The sequence below is a fragment of the Saimiri boliviensis genome, chromosome 20 (assembly GCF_048565385.1).
Source record: "Saimiri boliviensis isolate mSaiBol1 chromosome 20, mSaiBol1.pri, whole genome shotgun sequence".
Classification (NCBI taxonomy): domain Eukaryota; kingdom Metazoa; phylum Chordata; class Mammalia; order Primates; family Cebidae; genus Saimiri; species Saimiri boliviensis.
The window spans coordinates 34,022,653-34,042,561 of record NC_133468.1 but is presented as its reverse complement, the minus strand read 5'-3'; the positions used below and the strand labels follow the sequence as shown (position 1 = coordinate 34,042,561).

General features: G+C 49.1%; 1 protein-coding gene and 1 long non-coding RNA gene across 2 annotated transcripts in view; both read right to left on the bottom strand.

Moving 5' to 3' along the window:
• The window catches only part of HIP1 (huntingtin interacting protein 1), a 197,357-nt gene that overhangs the window by 115,291 nt on the left and 62,157 nt on the right, over nucleotides 1-19,909 (bottom strand). The gene's annotated exons all lie outside the window — the stretch shown is intronic.
• Nucleotides 1,335-19,909, bottom strand: part of LOC141582488 (uncharacterized) — an 80,543-nt gene continuing 61,968 nt past the window's right edge. The window contains exon 2 of the long non-coding RNA XR_012515342.1: nucleotides 1,335-19,909. This exon is cut by the window's right edge and continues 48,444 nt beyond it. This is a non-coding gene — a long non-coding RNA (uncharacterized LOC141582488).

The following is a 19,909-nucleotide window of genomic DNA, read 5'->3' as shown; positions in this document are numbered from 1 at the left end:
ATTCCTGGACCTAGGGCTGAGTTCAGAACACCTGAAAGGTGCAGCGTCACTCAGGAACTAGGAAGGTGGCTGCTGCTGGTGGGGGAGGGGGCCCTTGTGTCATTCGATGAATTATAATAACAGATAACATTGATCACGTTCTTGCCATAGTGCCAGGCATAACAAACCCTTTACAAGGATTGTTTATTTTACTTTATTTTTTACTTTACCTTTTTTTTTTTTGAGACGAAGTCTCACTCTGTCACCAGGCTGGGGTGCAATGGCGTGATCTCAGCTTACTGCAACCTCTGACTTCAGGGTTCAAACGATTCTCCTGCCTTAGCCTCCTGAGTAGCTGGGACTACAGGTGCGCGCCACCACGCCCAGCTAATTTTTCTATTTTTTTTAGTAGAGGATGGGGTTTCACCATGTTGGCCAGGATGGTCTTGATCTTTTAACCTCATGATCCACCTACCTCAGCCTCCCAAAGTGTTAGGATTACAGGTGGGAGCCACCGCACCTGGCCTACTTTTTTTTTTGAGATGAAGTTTCACTCTTGTTCCCCAGGCTGGAGTGCAATGGTGCAATCTTGGCTCACTGCGAACTCCACCTCCCGGGTTCAAGCAATTCTCCTGCATCAGCCTCCTAAGTAGCTGGGATTACAAGAACCTGCCACCATGCCTGGCGACGTTTTGTATTTTTAGTAGAGATAGGGTTTCACCACATTGACCAGGCTGGTCCCAAACTCCTGACCTCACGTAATCCACCTGCTTTGGCCTCCCAAAGTGCTGGGATTACCCGAACCCAGCCTGGATTGTTTCTTTTATAGCTAAAAATAGCACTACCATTTGACCTGGCAATCCCATTACTGGTATCTACCCAAAGAAAGATCATTCTATCAAAAAGACAACTGCACTCATATGTTCATCAAAGCACTATTCACAATAGTAAATACATGGAATCAACCCACCTGCCCATCAACAGTGGGTTAGAGAAAGAAAAGGTGGGAATATATAAACCAAGGAATACTATGAAGCCATAAAAAAGAATGAAACCATGTTTTTCGCAGCAGTATAGATGCAGCCGGTGGCCACTATCCTAAATGAATTAACACAGAAACAGAAAACCGAATACTGCATGTTCTCACTTAGAAGTGGGAGCTCAGCACTGGGTGCAAATGAGCATAAAGATGGGAACCACAGACACTGGGGACTCCAAAAGGCAGGCGAGAGAGGCAAGAGTTGAATACTGCCTATTGGGTACTGGCTCACTACCTGGATGACGGGGTCATTAGAATCCCAAGAATCCCGCAGCATCCCACAATATGCCCACGTATCCGCTGAATCTAAAATGAATTCTTTTTTTTTTTTTTTTGAGACCGAGTCTTGCTCTGTTGCCCAGGCTGGAGTGCAATGGCATGATCTTGGCTCACTGCAACCTCTTCCTCAGGGGTTCAAGTGATTCTCCTGACTCAGCCTCCTGAGCAGCTGGGATTACAGGTGCCCTCCACATCACCCAGTTATTTTTTTTCTTTTTTGTATTTTTACTAGAGGGTTTCACCATGTTGGCCAGGCTGGTGTCGAACTCCTGACTTCAGGTGATCTGCCCGCCTCAGTCTCCCAAAGCGCTGGGATTATGAGTGTGAGCCAGCACACCCGGCCGAAGTCACTAAATCTAATGAGCAGCTGTGCAGTGCTTTGCTGACCACAGGGTCTACAAGTGCCAGGGGCATGGCCAGATGTTCTGCCTATGCTGCCCTCTCTGATGCTCCCAGCAGCCCTCACCACTGTGGACACCGAGGTGGAGAGAGACGTTATCGACCTGCCCAGGGTCTCGCAGGGAGTAACCACTACCAGTCAGCTGCCTGCACGTTCTTTGCTTCCCGCAATCCGTACTTACAGCCCCGCTGCCCCAGGGGTCCACTAGGCACAGCAAGGGCTGAGGTCACTTTTGGCTGACCATCTGTCAGCCTTTTAGGAGCGAGGCCATCGGCTAGGACCTGTCTGTCCCATGGCACTCTCTGGGCACCAGCTGGGGATGTTGGAACTACCACTGGGGAGCCCCGAGAGCTGCAGCATAAATGAGAAATGAGGTGAGGCCTGCAGCGCCACTTAGAGCCAGGAAAGGCCAGTGCTCTGCAGTCATCAGACCCTCTAGGACCAGTGTCAGACCGGAGACGGGGGCAGATGCTACGGTGTCTACCTAAGGTGCCTGGAAGTGGACCCTCCTGGTTAGGAAAGGGCCAGGGCCTCCTAAGGAGGGCCTAGAAGTTCCAAGTACCCCTCTTGCTCTGGTACCAGTGATGCTGCATGAACACGGCTGGATGCAATGGCTCACACCTGTAATCCCGGCACTTTGGGAGGCCGAGGCGGGTGGATCACCTGAGGTCAGGAGTTCAAGACCAGCCTGGCCAAACATGGTTGTAGTAGTTGGGGCTGGTTGGAGCAGCTGGGGCTGGTTGGAGTGACTGGGCGGGGTCATAGAGGAGCATCAAGTCTCAAAGGGTGGCTCCTATGGTTCCTCCCTCTGTAGATTCAGTGGCGACCTCCGAACTCTTTGCCCTTGATAGGAATAGATCTGTTTTCCCTCCTGACATGGCTGTTCACCCCCATTTTAAACACAGGTGTCCATGGTCTCTTCCCACAGATTTGACATCATAGGGGAAAGGGTGACTTCAAGCGTACCTGAGCTATATGTAGATGCCTAGTGCACCCCCAGAAACTAACCATTCTGCAAGATAGACCCCCTAGGCTGCAGAAAGTCAGAGGCTGCAGAGGTGAGCCAGGGAGACCAAAGCCTGCATTAGGATCACGGCTTCAAGAAGGGGACAAGGAGAGATGAGACGTGCTGTCGGAAGGAAGGTGGCACAGAGACAGCCTGCCCAGAGAGCAGACCCTGGGACTGGGAGGCAGTGGGGCCATTAAGGGGAACAGGGTCGGGCTCCGTGACCCATGCCTGTAATCCCAGCACTTTGGGAGGCCAAGACGGGAGGATCGTTTGTGCTCAGGAGTTCGACACCAGCCTGGGCAACATAGTGAGACCTGGTCTCGCTGGGACTACAGGTGCGTGCCACCACGCCTGGCTAATTTTTTAAAATTTTCTTAGAGATGGGGTCTTATTGTGTTGTCCAGGCTAGGAACATTTTTAAATGAAATCCTAGCAAAGCACTTTACCAATGCTCCTGGCCCTTCGAGTGAACCTAAATTACTATTAGCAGTAGGAGCGGCAATGGCATTGAACACCATTTTCCAAACACCCAGTATGCACAGCCATGCCTACCTCTGAATCTGAGACATCAGAAATAAAGGAGCCAGACAGAGGGTGGAGGAAAACACAGGGTGTGATTGCCGGCTGCTGTCCTCCACCCCAGCTGCACACTCCGGTCACCTGGGAAGCCTGAGCCCCGCCCCAGGGATTCTGATGTAACAGGTCTGGGATCCACCTGGGCATCAGAACTTGAAACTTCCCCCAGGAGGCTGTGAAGTACAGCCAAGACTATGAACAACTGAGCAACCGCAGCCAGGACTCAGGAACCCCCGCCCTGGTCTTGGCTGAAGCTGAGGGGTGCAGGAGACGAGGAAGTGTGGCACTTCCCTTCCCGCTTCTCCTACACGGGGAATTTCCAAGCTCCCACCTGGAATTTTCCATCCTTCGATCAAAGGTTCAGCAGAGGCAGAGACCTCTCAACGCTTTGTCCCTGATATTAATACATTTCTTTTCCCTCCTGACATGGCTGTTCCTCCCATATTAAACACAGGTGACCATGGCCCCTTTCCACAGATTTAACATCACAGGGAAAAGGGTGACTTCAAGCGTGGCTGAGCTATATGCAGATGGCTAGTGCACCCCCAGAACCTAACCATTCTGCAAGATAGACCCCCCCCCAAGAAAAACACCTGGCTTGGTCTTACAATGCCACCATTAGCTGGTGGGTTCTGGGCAGCAAAGATCTGCTGGTTTTCTAAAGCTTCTCCAGGCAGGCTGCGGGTGGCTGGCAGGGGTCAGAGGGCCTATTAGAGGCACCAGGACAGACAGGAAACACTTAGCCAAGTCCCTGAGTCAGCAAACAGCCTGGAAACCTTGCCTCAGGGGTGGCCCAGCCTGCCAGAGCTCTCTGCCCCTGCCCGCCGGCTCCTCCCTGTAAGTGGTAATTTGGAGCACCCTTAATGGCCCAGTTCAGGAGCTGCCAGCCTTGTACTGGGAGAGGTTTTCCTACCGCTTCTCCACTGGAGGACAAGTCCAGGGATGCGTCTCTGCCCAGTTATCTTTCTCTCTTTTTTTTTTTGAGACGGAGTCTCCCTTTGTCACCCAGGCTGTAGGGCAGTGACGCAATCTTGGCTCACTGCAACCTCCACCTCCTGGGTTCAAGTGATTCTCCTGTCTCAGCCTCCGAAGTAGCTGGGATTACAGGCATCCGCCACTACACCCAGATAATTTTTGTGTTTTTAGTAGAGATGGGGTTTCACCATGTTGGCCAGGCTGGTCTTGAACTCCTGGCCTCAAATGATCCGCCCACCCGCTCTCAAAATGCTGGGATTACAGGCGTGAGCCACGGCGCCCGGCTCTGCCCAGTTATCTCCAAAGCAAAGATGTGTCCCAGAAGCATGGACCAGGCTGAGGGTAGGAAGTACCAGCTCAGTGTCTCCTGTAGTGGTTCAGAGCTGGCGTCCCCGCCCTGGGGAGGATGGCGGTTGGGCTAATTCCATGGTATCACGGCTTACAGGAAGCCAGCTTGGCCTGGCTGTCAGCCAGCAGCAATTTACCGGCCTTGGGGGCAGAGGGAGGGAGAAGAGGGAAGAGAATGGGAAACACAGCCCTCTCCTGACCACACACACACACACACACACAAAATTGATCCTGGGTTATTTTTAGGTGCTTATTCATTCCACACATTTTTTTTTGAGAGCCACGACCTGAGCTCTGCAACTAAAGCCATTTAGCAAGACATAGCTGCCCACACAGGTGGAGAGAGGGGCACTGGGGCGACTCAGCCCGAATGAAAACAGGGGAGGGTGAGAGGGTCTTCAAGGACTCTCCACGATGTAAAAACAACCTGGGATTCTAAAGCCAGGGTAGGAATGCTGAACCAGAGTGCTCTTACATCAGAATCTCAAGTTCAAGCCCTTCCTATCTCCAGCAATTCCCCGCCCGCCCGTGTAGCTTTGGGTGGGTCACTGTCAAATTCAGAGGAAGCCCTGGGGAGGAACCCTGGCTGCAACACTTATTCTACGTGTGGCCTTGGGCGAGTCAGTCAGCCGCTCTGTGCCTCAGTTTCTCTGTCTATAACGCATGGCTCATTGGCCAGGTGTAGTGGCTCACACCTGTAATCCCAGCACTCTGGGAGGCCAAGGCAGGTGGATCACGAGGCCAGGAGCTCGAGACCAGCCTGGCCAACATGGCAAAACTCCCCCTCTACTAAAAATACAAAAAAAAAAAAAAAAAAGCTGAGTGTGGTAGCAGATGCCTGTAATCCCAGCTACTTGGGAGGCTGAGGCAGGAGAATCGCTTGAACCTGGGAGGCGGAGGTTGCAGTGAGCCGAGATCATGTCATTGTACTCCAGCCTAGGGGACAAAAGCAAGACTCTGTCTCAAAAAAAAAAAAAATAAAACAAAAAAAAAACAAGGCTAATCATAGCTACCTCTTAGGTTGTTTTGAGGCTAAGTTAATATTATGGAAGTACTTAGAAAGTTGCCTGGCATACCTACCGTTACATTAAGGTTAGTGATTGTTTTTATTAAAGCACTATATGAGCCTGGTGCAGTGGCTCATGCCTGTAATCCTAGCACTTTGGGTGGCTGAAGCAGGTGGACCACCTGAGGTCGGGAGTTCGAGATCAGCCTGACCAACATGGTGAAACCCCATCCCTATGAAAAATACAAGACTTAGCTGGGCATGGTGGCACGTACCTGTAATCCCAGCTACTCAGGAGGCTGAGGCAGGAGAATCACTTGAACCCAGGAGGTGGAGATTGTGGTGAGCTGAGATTGTGCCTCTGCACTCCAGCCTGGGTGACAGAGCAAGACACTGTCTCAAAAAAAAAAAAAAAAAAAAAGAAAAAAGTACTATATGTATGTTAATTTTAAAAATTGTTTTAGGTTTACTTTTTCATTTTGTTAGAGATGGGGGTTGCTCTGTCATCTGGAGTTCAGTGGTGCGATTAAAACTCACTGCAGCCTCCAATTCCTGGGCTCAAACAATCCTCTCACCTCAGCCTCCTGAGTAGCTGGGACTATAGATGCATGCCACTGCTCCTGGCTAATTTTTAAATGTTTTTGTAGAAATGGAGTGTTGTTTTTGTTGCCTGGGCTGGTTTTGAACTCCTGGGCTCAAGCAATCTTCCCACCTTGGCCTCCCAAAGTGCTGGGATTACAGGCATGAGCCGCCATGCCCAGCCACATGTTAATTATTGCTGTTAGTGAAAAAAATCATTTATAATACTATATTAGAGTAGGATACAATGTGAAGATCACAGCCACAGAGAGTCAGAAGTGGGGAAGAGGTCAAACAGAAAGTCGTATTCACAGTTGATCTCCTACCAAGGATGGGTGTAGAAGAGGCTTCATATCTTTTTAGATGTGAATGCTAAAACTTAATTTCTCTCCTGTGAACAGGGTAATACCCACTCTAGAGGGTTGTAAAAGGCTAATGCAAACAGACGCTCCCAGCAAAGCTCACAGGAAGTGCTCCTGAGGTTGGCTGAGTGTGACAGTTAATTACAGGTATTCGGCATGATTGGGCCATGGGGTGCCCAGATATTTGTCGAAACAGTATACGTGGGTGTGTTGACGAGGGTGTCTCTGAAAACCCTGGTAAATAACATATATATGTCAGCTGCATTCATTAGGATATGCGATTTGGGTAACAGAGGTTTGGGGGGAAAAAAAACAAAACATTTGATCTCATTAAGCAGAGGAATTCCTATTCCTCCCCAGGCTGGGGATCTGCTCTGGGAATCTCACTGGCAAGGACGCACTTGATCAAATGTGTCCACAACTGTCATATCACACACGTCAAGCCTCAGACACACACTCGTTCTGTAATCTGAGGCATCTTAATCTCTGTGGGCCTCAGTGTGTCTAACAATAAAATAGGCATAAGCTAGGCATGATGGTTTACACTTGCAGTCCCAGCACTTTGGGAGGCTGAGGTGGGAGGATTTCTTAAGGTCAGGAGATCGAGACCAGCCTGGGCGACAGAGTGAGACCCCATCTCGACAAAAAATAGAAAAATTAGCAGGCGTATATGATGGTGCATACCTGTAGTCCCAGCTAATCAGGAGGCTGAGTCATGAGGATCGCCTGAGCACAGGAGGTTGAGGCCTCACACCTGTAATCCCAGCACTTTGGGAGGCCAAGGCGGGTGGATCACCTGAGGTCAGGAGTTCAAGACCAGCCTGGTCAACATGGTGAAACCCCGTCTCTACTAAAAATACAAAAATTAGTCAAGCATTGTGGTGGGCACCTGTAATCCCAGCTACTTAGGAGACTGAGGCAAGAGAATCACGTGAACCTGGGGGTGGAGGTTGCAGTGAGCCAAAATCATACCACTGCACTCTAGCCTCGGTGACAGAATGAGGCTCCATCTCAAAAAAGCATGGGAAGGGAGTTAGGACTCCTGGGACCTGTTCTTGGGCCGCTGAGTGATCCCGAGCTGTGCCTGGCATGGAGCAGATGCTCAGTTAGTACTTGTTGAATGTGTGAGTGAATGCATGCAAGAAATGACTTCGCTGTGCCAGGCCCTATTCTGAGTGCTGGGCACACACAATCTCTGCAGTCTTGAAAACTGGCGGGTACCTCTGGCTTTAGCAAAGGCACTTGCAGCCAGGTAGCATGCCTCACCATGCTCTGCAGCAGGAGTGCCACAGCACTTCCAGAGCACCAATGAGATACAGGGAAGCCAAGGGGTCCTCTAAGAAACAGAACAGGGCCAGGCGCAGGGGCTTAGGCCTGTAATTCCAGCACTGTGGGAGGCCGAGGCGGGCAGATCACCTGAGGTCAGGAGTTCGAGACCAGGCTGACCAACATGGTGAAACCCCATCTCTAGTAAAAATGCAAAAACAACAACAACAAAAAATTAGCCAGGCATCGTGACGCATGCCCGTAATCCCAACTACTTGGGAGACTGAGGCAGGAGAATTGCTTAAACTTAGAATTGCTTAAACCTGGCCCCCTGAGGCCATTTATCTGGCCCCCTGCTGCACTTCAGGAAGGGGCACCTCTTTCATTGGTGGTCAGTGAGAGGAGCACAGTATGTGGCGGCCCTCCAACGGTCTGAGGGACAGTGAACTGGCCCCCTGTGTAAAAAATTCGGGGGCACCTGATCTAGAGTAAGCGAAGTCATGGCAACAGAAAGTTGAACCCAGGAGTTCCAGGCCAGCCTGGGCAACATAGCTTAGATTATTATAATATATACATAGCTTAGATAGCATAGATTATTGGTGAGTAAGATTTTCTGTTGGGGGTGAAGAAATATTTTGGAAATAGTGGTGATTGTTGTACAGCATTATAGATGTCACTAATGCCACTGAATTGTATACTTAAAAAATGGTTACAGTCTGGGTGCAGTGGCTCACGTCTGTAATCCCAGCACTTTGGGAGGCCAAGGTGGGTGGATCCCTTGAGCTCAGGAGTTCAAGTCTTCGCAACATGGTGAAACCCTGTCTCTACCAAAAATACAAAAGTTAGCTGGGCGTGGTGTCGTGGGCCTGTGGTCCCAGCTACTGAGGAAGCCGAGGCGGGAAGATTGCTGGAGGCTGGGAAGTCAAGGCTGCAGTGAACCATGACTGCGCCACTGCACTCCAGCCTGGTGACAGAGCGAGACCCTGTCACAGAAAGAAGAAAATGGTGACAATGGCAAACTTTACGTTATATATATTTTACCCTCCCTTTCTTTTCTTTGTTTCTTTTTTTTTTTTTAGACAGAGTCTGCTCTGTTACCAGGCTGGAGGGCAGTGGCACAGTCTCGGCTCACTGCAACCTCTGCTTCCTGGGTTCAAGCGATTCCCCTGCCTCAGCCTCCTGAGTAGCTGGGACCATAGGCACGCCACCACGCCCGGCTAAGTTTTGTATTTTTGGTAGAGACTGGGTTTCACGATGTTGGCCAGGATAGTCTCGATCTCCTGACCTCAGGATCCGTCCGCCTCAGCTTCCCAAAGTGCTGGGATTACAGGCGTTAGTCATTGCACCGGCCTATCCCAATTTTTTTTTAAAAAAGCACAAACATATATGCACATCAAAACACATAGCAGGAGAAGCCCATGGGTTAGGGAAATAGACCAAGTCTATGTATTTATCGGAATTTAGTTTATAATAAAGGTGGCATTTCAAATTAGAAGGGAAAGGGCAGGCTATTCAGGTGGTACCGAATAGTGAGAAAAACATCCCAGCTTGTGTCCGGAGCCAAATGTACAAAGCAAAACTATAAACTTAGAAAAAAAAAAAAAAAGAAAAGAAAGAAAAATCTGTTTACAACTTTAGTACTGAGAAGACTTTCTTAAGCAAGCTATAGAATGATGGAACCATAAAGGAAGACGCTTGCCCTGCAGTGGTACAGCCTTTGAATAGGACTATGTGCAGGGTCTGATCAATTTCCAATACGTACACAGTCTGACCCCTGGGAATCTATCCTAGACAAATGATCCCACAACTTCACCGTGAGCCAAGTTCAAGGACATTCCCTGAAGCACTGTTCCCCAGGGAAAGGCAAAAACAACTTGAATGTTCCAGCAATATTAGAAAGTTGACCCGGCAATCCCATCACTAGGATCCAAAGGAAAATAAATCATTCTACCGAAAAGACAGATGCACACGTATGTTTACTGCAGCACCGTTTACAGTAGCAAATACATGGAATTAACCCAGGCGCCCATCAATAGTAGAGTGCAGAAAGAAAATGCGGTACATATACACCATGGAATACTATGCAGCCCTAAAAAGAACAAAATCATAACCTGTGCAGCAACCTGGATGCAGCTGGAGGCCATTTTCCTACATGCATTCAACAGGAAAGAAACAGAAAACCAGGCTGGGTGCAGCGGCTCACACCCATAATCCCAGCACTTTGGGAGGCTGAGGCTGGCAGATCACTTGAAGTCAAGAGTTGGAGACCAGTCTGACCAACATGGAGAAGCTCCGCCTCTACTAATAAGATAAAAACTAGCTGGGCATCGTGGCACATGCCTGTAATCCCAGCTACTCGGGAGGCTGAGGCACAAGAATCACTTGAACCCGGGAGGCAGAGGTTGCGGTGAGCTGAGCTTACGCCATTGCACTCCAGCCTGGGCAACAAGAGCAAAAACTCTGTCTCAAAAAAAGAAAGAAAGAAAGAAAGAAAGAAAGAAAGAAAGACTCCAAAAGGCAGGAGGGAAGGAGAGGGAGAAAGGCTGAAAAATTACCTGTTAATATTTAGTATTATATAGGTGATGGGGCCATTTGAAGCCCAAATCTTAGCATCACCCGAATCTTAGCATCACACAATATAGCCATGCAACAAAACTACACATATACCCCCTGAATCTAGAATCTAAATACACACACACACACACACACACACACACACACACACACACACACACACTTTTAAATGAAGAAAAAGAAAACTCGGTACTTTCATCCTAAGGAATACTATGCAGTAGTTAAAAAAACGTGGTTGATCTAAACATACCAACAGAGAAAAATTTCAAAAACACACTCTTCACCCCAAGACACTGCAAAAGGATTTACTTGATGGCTTACCAGACTCTTCCTCATTCTTTTTTTTTTTTTTTTTTAGAAGAATCTTGCTCTGTCGCCCAGGCTGGAGGGCAGTGTTGTGATCGCAGTTCACTGCAGCCTCCGCCTCCCAGGTTCAAGCGATTCTCTTGCCTCAGCCTCCGCAGTAGCTGGGATTACAGGCACATGCCACCATGCCCAGCCAGTTTTTGTATTTTTAGTAGAGATGGGGTTTCACCGTGTTAGCCAGGCTGGTCTCGAATTACTGACCTCAGGCGATCCCCCCGCCCCCTCCCCCCGTCCAGCCTCTTCCTCATTTTTTGAAGGAATTCTGGAGGGTGGAGAACAAATCTGCCCAGTTTCAGGACTAGTTTGTGTGAGGCCATTTGATGAGCTGCCGGAAGGGTTGGAATGTCCTCCCAGCAGCTAAATTTTTCGGGCAGGAAAGGAGGCACGGGGTCACTGGGTTTGGGTATTGGCCTGTGTGCAGTGAGGGCCAAGGGAGGAAAAGAAGCAGGAAAAGGGCTGTTAGAACAGCAGGAGGCTGGGCGCCGTGGCTCACGCCTGTGGTCCAACCTGGCGGAATCCTGTCTCTACAAAAAACATACAAAAATTAGCTGGGTATGGTGGTGCATGCCTGTAATCCCAGCTACTTGGGAGGCTGAGTGAGGCAGGAGACTTGCTTGAGCCTGGGAGGCAAAGGTTGCAGTGAGCCAAGATTGCTCCACTGCATTCCAGCCTAGGTGACAGAGTGAGACTCCAGAAAAAAGAGAGGGGAAGAAAGTGGAGGGGAAGGAAGGGGAGGGGAGGGGAAGGGATTGCATCAAAAACTCATGGTTAAACCCTTAGAGGATCTTGCCGAGAAAGCATTTTATTGGGTACCCACTATATGCAAGGACCTCTTTTAAGTGCTCCAAGGGATGTAAAATAACTCAGGTTCTGTCTCAAGACAGCCTAAGTCTACTGCCAAAATATTTAAGATACGGTATGTGGTAAAAATGACAGGATAGGCCAGAAGCAGTGGCTCACGCCTGTAATCCGAGAACTTTGGGAGGCCAAGGTGGGCAGATTCACTTGAGGTCGGGAGTTCGAGACCAGCCTGGCCAACATGGCAAAAGCTGTCTCTACTAACAGTACAAAAATTAGCTGGGCGTGGTGGTGCGCACTGGTGGTCCCAGCTACTCGGGAGGCTGAGGCAGCAGACTTGCTTGAGCCTGGGAGGCAGAGGCTGCAGTGAGCTGAGATTGCACCACTGCACTCCAGCCTGGGTGAAAGATTGAGACTGTCTCAAAAACAGAAACAAAAATAAGACATCATGATTATTTGATGGGTAAAAGAAGCTGCAGAGGTTAAGAGGGAATGCAGCCTGTGGACAGGATCGGCAAAACGGCATCAGAACTAATAATGCTTGGGGCGTGTCCAGAAAATAATAAAAGCATGCGGGCCAGGTGCGGTGGCTCACTGCTGTAATCCCAGCACTTTGGGAGGCCGAGGTGGGAGGATCACGCGGTCAGGAGATAAGACCATCCTGGCCAACATGGTGAAACCCGGTCTCTACTAAAAATACAAAAATTACCCGGACATGGTGGTGTGTGCCTGTCATCCCAGCTACTCAGGAGGCTGAGGCAGAAGAATCACTTGAACCCAGGAAGCAGAGGTTGCAGTGAGTGAGCTGAGATTGCACCATTGCACTCCAGCCAGCTGGAGTGACAGCGCGAGACTCCACCTCAAAAAAAAAAAAAAAAAAAAAAAAAAAAGGCATGTGATTTGTTTCCATCGTGCCCCAAGGAATCCCTCATGCCATTACAAAAAAAAGAGAAAAAAGCAAATAACAACGAAAACCCAACAATACCGCCAAACCAACAAAGAACTCCCTTCATCCGCAAAGCTCTCAGAACCCTCTCTCTATCTCTTTGTTTATTATTATAGATAATGGGGAAAGCATAAAGAGGGAAAGGAACCAAGGACAGAGCAAGCGGAAAGCCTGCATTTAGAATGGGAAGAGCAGTCACTGAAGGAAGCAGAGAAAGTCAAGACACACCAATTAGCTGGCGCGGTGGCTCACATCTGTAATCCCAGCACTTTGGGAGGCAGAGATGGGTGGATCACTTGAGCCCAGGAGTTCAAGACCAGCTGGGGCAACATGGTGAAATACTGTCTTAACCAAAAATACAAAAATTAGGCAGATGTGGTGATGTACTCCTGTAGTCTCAGCTACTCAGGAGGCTGAGGAGGGAGGATCACTTGAACCTGGGAGGTGGAGGCTGCAGTGAGCCATCTTTGCATCACTACGCTCCAGCCTAGGTGACAAAATGAGACCCTGTCTCAAAAAATAAATAAAAAAGCAGGGCACAGTGGCTCATGCCTGTAATCCCAGCACTTTGGGAGGCCAAGGCAGGTGGATCACCTGAGATCAGGAGTTTGAGACCATCCTGGCCAACATGGTGAAACCCTGTCTCTACTTAAAATACGAAAAATTAGCTGAGCATGGTGGCATACTCCTGTAGTCTCAGCTACTCAGGAGGCTGAGGCAGGAGAATCACTTAAACCCGGGAGGCGTAGGTTGCAGTGAGCTGAGATCGTGCCACTGCACTCCAGTCTGGCAACAGAGTGAGACCCTGTCTCAAAAAAAAAAAAAAAAATTAATTTAATTTAAAAATAAAGGGACACCAAGTAGAAGATAAGGACTGTCGGGAGCCCTGAAAGAAGGGGAGTGGGTCCGATCCTGCAGAGATCCCCAAGGATTCGAAGTGAGGGAACGGGAAGGAAAAGGTGCTTCAAGTGCCGTTAGGTCCTGAGGCCACGTTGGGGGCAGCCACAGCAGAGCAACGCAGGCCCGAGTCCAAGTGTGTGCCCTGTAGCCACTGAGGGGAGATGAGCAGAGGGAAGTGCTGAGGCGGACTTCTCTTTGGGAAAGGCTGGTGGTGAAGGGCAGGGAATCACAGGAAGTTCCTGAGAGTGTGGAAAGACGCAGAGAAGGCAGTCAGGTTAAGGATGGAGAAGATTTGCACATGGTGGGAGGTAGAAGGTCTGGAGTGAGAAGGAAGTGGAATGGGAGAGAGATGGATGGGTGGGCAGGTCTCTGAGGAGGTGTGAACTGGAGAGTGGGTGGGTGAGTGAGCCACGATGAGGGGTGAAGGTGGAGGGGAGGGAGGGGGCACAGCTGGTGATGTCATGGTGGATAATATCAGAGATGATGAGGAGGCTCATGCTGGAGGGTCTCCACTATTTTCGTTTATTTATTTGAGACAAGGTCTCACTCTGTCACCCAGCATGGACCGCAGTGGTGCGATCACAGCACATGGCAGCCTAGAACTCCTGGGCTCCAGTAACCCTCCCACCTCAGCCTCCTGAGTAGCTGGGAGTACAGACTGCACCACCATGGCCAGCTATGTTATTTTATTTTATTTTATTTTATTTGGTAGAGATGAAGTCTTGCTATGTTGTCCTGGCTGGTCTCAAACTCCTGGCCTCAAGGAATCCTCCTACCTTGGACTCTCCCAGTGCTGAGACTACAGGTGTAAGCCTCTATGCCTGGACGGAAATAGTTTTTTAAAAATTAAATTAAATTAATTTTATTTATTTATTTTTGAGACAGCACCTCGCTCTGTTGCCCAGGCTGGAGTGCATTTGCTCGATCTCCGCTCACTGCAACCTCTGTCTCTCAGGTTCAAGTGATTCTCCTGCCTCAGCCTCCCTAGAAGCTGGGATTACAGGTATGCGCCACTATACCCAGCTAATTTCGGTATTTTTAATAGACAAAGGGTTTTACCATGTTGGTCAGGCTGGCCTCGAACTCCTGACCTCAGGTGATCCACCCACCTCTGCCTCCCAAAGTGCCGGGATTATAGGTGTGAGCCACTGCACCCCGTCTGGAAAGAGGTTTTTAAAGGTTAGAGGACACAAGGGCCTGTTTATAGGCTGAGAGGAGGAATAACTATCGAAGACATGAAAAAGAATGGGGACAGGGACAGAGCAAGATCTCAGAGGATATCAGTACAGATGGCTAAGATCCGAGCCGCTTCCTGAAGCCTCACCACACCGGTGACCCACGCCGAGGCTTCCTCAATGAAAATCCCCACCTTTTTCTACATGAGCAAGCCACGGTTGCCTATCTGATATTTGCATGCCTGTGAGTTTCAGATGTAACTACAAGATTTTACACTTATCCTAATTACGTTTCATAAACTGTTTTTATGATCATCTGTTCGGGTACAACGACCAAGAAAACATTCCGTGGGTGTTTTGGCAAGTTCTGTTTTGAATCAGCTGTGCACCAGGTGTGTGCCAGTTTAGTAGGAGGGTCCCGCACAGAGTCTTTGCTCTCCAGATGTCTGTAGTGCAGTGGGAAGGTAAGCTCAAAGATAGATCATTTAAATAAATGCAGTGTCAGGGCCAGGAGCATGGCATGCACCTGCAGTCCCTACTCAGGAGGCTGAGGTGCGAGGATGGCTGGAACCCAGGAGATCAGGGCTGCAGTGAGCTATGACCGCACCACTGCACTCCAGCCTGGGTGACAGAGTGAGACCCTATCTCTGAAATAAATAAATGAAGTTTCAATATCATAGCAAGCGCTAGAAAGGAAGTGGGACTTCTATCACCCCAGGATTGACTACTAGGACCCTAGCTGGGGACCACCTGGTGAGATGTGTTCTGCATTCTAAAGAGAGTCACATAGCTCCTGGCCAGCTTCCTACGAGGCAGCCAGACCACCAGACTGTTCAGCCAGGCACTCAGCAAGTGAAGGATGCAAGATGCAAGAATTGCCCAGGTCAGTTGCTGTGGCTCACGCCTGTAAGCCCACCACTTTGAGAGCCAAGGTGGGCGGATCGCTTGAGGTCAAGAGTTCGAGACCAGGCCTGGTCAACATGGTGAAACCCTGTCTCTACTGAAAATACAAAAATTAGCTGGGCGTGGTGGCACATGTCTGTAATCGCAGCTACTCGGGAGGCTGAGGCAGGAGACTCACTTGAACCTGGGAGGTGGAGGTTGCAGTGAGCCCAGACTGTGCCACTGTACTCATACCTGGGTGACAGAGCAAGACTCTACCTAAAATAGTAATAATAATAATAATAATAATAATTGCCCAGAGGAGGAGGCACACCTTACCCAGCCTAGGGTTCAAGGATGATAATGCCTGAGCTAAGATTTGTGGTGTTGTTTTGCCGCATTTTGTCTGGAATGCAATGGAGTGATCATGGCTCACTGCAGCCTTGACCTCCCAGGTTCCAGTGAGCCTCCCTCCTCAGCCTCCTGAGTAGCTGGGACTAGAGATGAGCAGCACCCACCTGGCAAATTTTTTATTTGTTGTAGAGATGGGGGTCTCACTATGTTGCCCAGGCTGGTTTTGAATTCCTGACCTCAGGCGATCCTCGTGCCTCAGGTGCTGGGATCACAGGCGTGAGCCTTGGCGCCCGGCCAGAGCTGAGTTTTACAAACAGAGCAGCCACCACCCTGGTGAAACCGGGTGCTAAGCATGTCCTTGGAAGAAGTGGGGTAGGTGTGTGGGAGGTTGGCGTGTCACTAGGCATGAAGTCCAAGGCAAGAGATGATGGCAGGTGGGTCTGCAGAGCCAGTCACGGGTCGTGAGAGAAACAGCCTTGGGTGACAAGACTATCCTGAAGGTCTCTGACTTGGATGGGATGGGGAAGCTTTTCCATCTCCTGGGTGCTCCCTCCTCAACCAGGGGATCCCCCCACACTGCTCCGACACTAAGGCAGGTGAGGCTCATCGACGCAGGAGGCAGATGGTCAGTTCAGGGTGTTTGCCAGGGAACAGGAGCAGATCCGAGTCTTTGATGCATCACTGACCACTGTGCAGCGACGGCTCCCAGGATGGCCAGGGCGGAGCCTGGGCTCAGTGAGAAGGAGGATGCCAAGTTCTGAGCATACCAGGTGAGTCCTGACCAGGAGCAGGAGAAACAGGAAAGAGATGAGAGGACACAGCCAGGGAGTATTTAGGAGATAAAACCCAGCAGGAGACGGTCATGGAAGGAAGCAGGAGGGGAGTGGAGTTGTGAGACAAATTGGCTTCTAGCTTTCTGACTCAGCGACTCAATCAAGCAACAGTCCTACTAGGGCAAGATTGCATGGGATCAGAAAACAGGGAGGTGTCAGCTTCTTGCAGGGGACAGATACCTTCCCTTGTTTTATATCTTTCTTTTCTTTTCCTTCCTTCCTTCCTTTCTTTCTGTCTTTCTTTTTTTCTTTTCTTTTTGATACAGAGTCTTGCTCTGTCACCCAGGCTGAAGTCCAGTGGTGCAATCTCAGCTGACTGCAACCTCTGCTTCCCAGGTTCAAGCAAGTCTCGTGCCTCGGCTTCCTGAGTAGCTGGGATTACAGGCATGTGCCACCACACTGAACTAATTTTTGCATTTTTAGTAGAGACGGGATTTCACCGTATTGGCCAGGCTGGTCTTAAACTCTTGGCCTCAAGTGATCCGCCCACCTCAGCTTCCCAAAGTGCTGGGATTACAGGTGTGAGCCATCATGCCTGGCCCAGATACCTTCCATTTTAACAGAGGGAAGGAAGAGATTAATTTGCGTTCAAGTACATCGAGATGTCTGGTAGTCATTGGGGTTTGGTGGCTCAAACCTGTAACCCTAGATCTTTGGGAGGCCAAGGTGTTAGAAACCAGCCTGGGCAATATAGTGAATATAGTGAGACCCTGTTTCTACAAAAATAAAAATAAAAAAATTAGCCAGGCATGGAAGTGCACATCTGTAGTCCCAGCTAGTCAGGGGTTAAGGGAGGAGGATCATTTGAGGCCAGGAGTTGGAGGCTACAGTGAGCTATGATCAAGCCACTGCACTCCAGCCTGGGTGACAGAGCAAGACCCTGTCTCTATAAAAAAATAAGAGTAATTTTAAACAAATAATAATAAAAGGCTGAGCACGGTGGCTCACGCCTGTAATCCCAGCACTTTGGGAGGCTGAGGTGGGCAGATCACCTGAGGTCAGGAGTTCAAGACCAGCCTGGCCAACATGGTGAAACCCCGTCTCTACTAAAAATACAAAACAACAACAAAAAATTAGCTAGGTATGGTAACAGGTACCTGTAATCCCAGCTATTCGGGAGTCTGAGGCAGGATAATCGCTTGAACCTGCGAGGCGGAGGTTGCGGTGAGCCGAGATCGCACCATGGCACTCCAGCCTGGGCCACAAGAGCGAAACTCCGTCTCGATAAATAAATAAATAATAATAAAGGTCTGGTTGCAGGAAGCAGAGGGCATTTCCATCTGATGACTTTGGTTTTCTGTGTGAAATTAGTAGAGACGGAGTTGGAGCTGGGAGGGGCAGGAAGGTTTGAAGCAGTCTCTCTGGAGAGAACCATGGGGTGCAAAGAAGGGCCACTGAGCAAGGCTCAGTGGGACGTGGAGGCCATTCTATCTTGTGGTTTTGCTAATGGTATATTTTCTCTTACTAAAGCTTCTCATTTTTCCATAGTCAATTTCTTTTTTTTTTGAGACAGAGTCTCGCTCTGTCACCCAGGCTGGAGTGCAGCGGCACGATCTTAGCTCACTGCAACCTCTGCCTCCTGGGGGTTCAAGCGATTCTCCTGCCTTAGCCTCCCGAGTAGCTGGGATGACAGGAGCACCATCACCACGTCTGGCTAATTTCTGTATTTTCAGCAGAGACGGAGTTTTGCTATATTGACCAGGCTGGTCTCGAACACCTGAACTCCAGTGATCCGCCCGCCTCGGCCTCCCAAAGTGCTGGGATTACAGGCATGAGCCACCACGCCCTGTCTTTCCATAGTCAAATTGATCAACTTTTCCTTTATAGCTTCTAGGTTCGTGGCATGCTTTAGGAAGCCTTCCCCTTCTGTGGCAATGTAAAACAAACCAACAAAACAGAACTGTGCAGGCCGGTGTATGCGGACAGAAACAATATCCAAGATATATGCTGCTCGTGCAATACCACTGCAGACCGACACGGATGATATGCTCGCAGCTGCACAGAGGTGGCTGCCTCTGGGGAGAAGGACCAGAGGTTGGGGATGTGGGAATGCACTGGTCACCCTTTTGTACGGTAGATTTTTAAAAAATTGTGCTTAATTAATTAATTTTAATTACTTTTTTGAGATGGAGTCTCCCTCTGTGGCTCAGGCTGGAATGCAGTGCCGTGATCTCAGTCCACTGCAACCTCCTGCTCCAGGGTTCAAGCGGTTCTCCCGCCTCAGCCTCCGAAGTAGCTGGAACTACAGACACACCATTGCCACACCCAGCTAATTTCTGTATATTCAGTAGAGATGGGATTTCGCCATGTTGGCCAGGCTGATCTCAAACTCCTGACCTCAGGCGATCTGCCCACCTCAGCCTCCCAAAGTGCTGGGATTACAGGTGTGAGCCACCGTGCCCGGCCCATGCATTATGTATTTAAAAAATAAATACAATCTAACAAAAGAAAATCACAAAGAAAGGAAAAGAACAAGAAGGCTGTGGGTCAATAGCGACACTGATATTCTCCGCTGTGTGGTCTTGTCCAGCAGCATTCAGGAAACTGGGCATGGTGGACCCAAGGTTAGATAGAGTGGCGGGTGTTATTGAAGTCACAGGGCAAGGGAGATGGGAGCGGGACAGAAGGTAAGGACGCTGCCACCCAATGGGAGGAAGGATGGATGGATTTCATAGACAGAACAGTTCCGGACCCCAAGAACACTGGTCACCTGGCACCAGAGGAAAGAAATCAAGGTGATAAAAGGTTAAGTAATTCACAAGGGCACACACACCTAACAGAGTGTTTTGTTCTGGCTCCAGGGCCTAATTAACCCTCACCGTTATGCCATGCTGCGTTTCACAAGATCATACTAAGCAAAAAAGCAGGACATGAAACCATCTATATAGTATGAGCACAGTTTTGGAAAAATAGTTACAAATATATACATGTATCTATGCGTATATATATTTATAGGTGGTGTATTTATAGACAGACATTGGAAAGAAATATGCTCAAATGTTAACAGTGGTTATGAGTGGTGATTTCTAAAACTGTTTTTCTAGACTTTCTAAAATTAACATGAACATAATTAACAGGAAAAAAAATGTTATTTAAAATAGCCACTGGGATGGGCAAGAATCAAAGACATTCTATAAAAATAGACTTTCTGGGAAAAGGTACCCTGGCAACGTACTCTGAGAATTTGAATAAACAAAAAGTATTTCACTTGATTCATGGTGTGATAATGGAAAGAACATGAGATTTAGAAGACCTGGATTCAG